The following is a 2,352-nucleotide window of genomic DNA, read 5'->3' as shown; positions in this document are numbered from 1 at the left end:
CTGCCTCCTTCTCAGAGAGAGGGCCTGGAACACTCCAGACTCCCACGGAGGTTAAGTTCCACACTCCTCTCCACCCTCCCAGGCCGGTTTCTCCCTGCTGAAGACGCGTGGGAGCCAAGAGAGCTGCTTCCAGTTCACGCGGGATTCCTGGAGAGGTCCGGAGACCCAACCCTTCGAAAAGCACCACCCTCACCACTTCCCCCTCGCCCCCTTCCTCTTCGTCTCTCCGGCCCCACCGCCACCATCACCACGCCCTCCCCCCCCCACCCCACCAGCACCTGGCCGCAGGCCTCGATGCCCTGGAACACTTCCAGTGCAGGGTGTGCTGTCTTAGGGCTCAGTGCCATTCATGAAGGGGTGGAGCCTGCCTGCCTGCAGACCTTTATAAGAGCCGCTGGCTGGCTGTCCGGGCAGGACCCCTGGCTGCACCTGACGCAGTGCACAGGCCAGCTCAGGTGCACAGGAGCCCGCCGGCCTCTCTCTGCCCGTGTCCGTCCTTGAAATTCTGGCCGGGGCTCCCCGCGATGACCCTCCCGACAACTTCGGACGGCACCCTCCCAGCGGAATCCCGGGGACGGGGAAGGCAAAGGAGACTCGTTTGGACCCCGAGCCAAAGCCAGGTCCTGCGAGCCTGCTTTGAGCAGAACCCATGCCCGGGCATCGCCACCAGTGAAAGGCTGGCCCAGGACATCAGCATTCCGGAGCCCTGGGTCCAGATTTGCTTTCAGAATGAGAGGTCACGCCAGCTGAGGCAGCACCGGTGGGAATCTCGGCCCTGGCCCGGGAAACACGGCCTGCAAGAAGGCAGGCAAAAGCGGACTGCCGTCACCGGATCCCAGACCGCCCTGCTCCTCCGAGCCTTTGAGAAGGATCGCTTTCCAGGCATCGCCGCCAGGGAAGAGCTGGCCAGAGAGACGGGCCTCCCGGAGTCCAGGATTCAGATCTGGTTTCAGAATAGAAGGGCCAGACACCCGGGACAGGCTAGCAGTGCGCCCGTGCAGGCAGGTGGCCTGTGCAACGCGGCCCCCGGCGGGTGTCACCCTGCTCCCTCGTGGGTCGCCTTTGCCCACACTGGCGCATGGGGAACAGGGCTTCACACACCCCACGTGCCCCGCACACCTGGCGCTCTCCCACCGGGGGCTTTCATGAGGCAGGGAGCGAGGGTCGTCCCCGTGCTCCAGCCCAGCCAGGCCGCACCGGCAGAGGGGATCTCCCAAAGTGTCCCAGCATGAGGGGATTGTGCCTACACCGCCCCGGCTCCTCCGGAAGGGGCGCTCTCCCACCCTCGGGCTCCTCAGTGGACTCCGAAACCGGGCAAAATCCGGGAGGACCGGGACCCGCAGCGCGACGTCCTGCCAGGCCCTTGTGGGGTGGGACAGCCTGGGCCCGCTCAAGTGGGGCCACAGGGCCAAGGTGTGCTTGCGCCTCCCGCGTCCCAGGGGAGTCTGTGGTGGGGCTGAGGCCGGGGTACCCAGGTCTCCGGGGCGGCGTGGGAACCCCAAGACGGGGCAGCTCCACCTCACCAGCCTGCGCCCCTCTAGGCCTCTGCACAGCAGGGGCAGATGCAAGGCACCCCGGCGCCCTCCCAGGCGCTCCAGGAGCCGGGGCGCATGTCTGCACTCTCCTCCGGCCTGCTGCTGAATGAGCTCCTGACGAGCCCGGAGTTTCTGCAGCAGGCTCAATCTTTCCTAGAAACGGAGGCCCCGGGGGATTTGGAGGCCTTGGAAGAGGCCACCTTGCTGGAAGAACCCCTCAGCGAGGAAGAATACTGGACTCTGCTGGAGGAGATTTAGGTCGCAGTGTTGGGACGGGGTCGGGTCAGGGCAGGGCGGTGGCCTCTCTTTCCCGGGGAACACCTTGCTGGCTATGGAGGGGTGTGCCTTCCCCCGCCCCCTCCACCAGGCTGACCGGCCTGGGATTCCTGCCATCTTGGTCTAGGCCCAGTGGGAGACTCCACACAGTGGAGAACTGCCATTCTTTCCTGGTCATCACGGGGATCGCAGAGCTTTCCCATGTAACAGCAGGTGGGCCGCCTTCCTACGCCGGTTTGCGGGCAGCCGCATGGGCTGTGGGAGTAGCCTGGGCAGAGCTCTCATGCATTTGCACCACCCCACCCCCGTCTGAAAACCCCTCCCCGCACCCACCGCCCCCTCCAGAAAATGAGTCCTCCCCTGGGCTGGGTGAAGAACCCTGTCCCGCGAAACACAGGGCGCGCGCAGCGTCCAGGCCTGACACCCCTCCAGCGGCTCGCCTCCTCTGCACCTCCATGCCACCGTCGCCGGCCCGCCCATGTCCCCGCAGCCTCCCCCCTGCCACCATCGAGCGCCTGGCAGCGGAACGCAGAATTCTAGC

The 2,352-nt window shown here is 66.2% G+C and overlaps 1 pseudogene; it reads left to right on the top strand.

The window, feature by feature from the left end:
* The first annotated feature begins 452 nt into the window (after positions 1-452).
* Positions 453-1,793, top strand: LOC112207639 (double homeobox protein 4-like protein 4; annotated as a pseudogene).
* The last annotated feature ends 559 nt before the right edge of the window (positions 1,794-2,352 follow it).

The sequence above is a fragment of the Pan troglodytes genome, chromosome 16 (assembly GCF_028858775.2).
Source record: "Pan troglodytes isolate AG18354 chromosome 16, NHGRI_mPanTro3-v2.0_pri, whole genome shotgun sequence".
Classification (NCBI taxonomy): domain Eukaryota; kingdom Metazoa; phylum Chordata; class Mammalia; order Primates; family Hominidae; genus Pan; species Pan troglodytes.
Note: the sequence above shows the minus strand (reverse complement) of the source record. Positions and strands in the feature narration are given on the sequence as shown.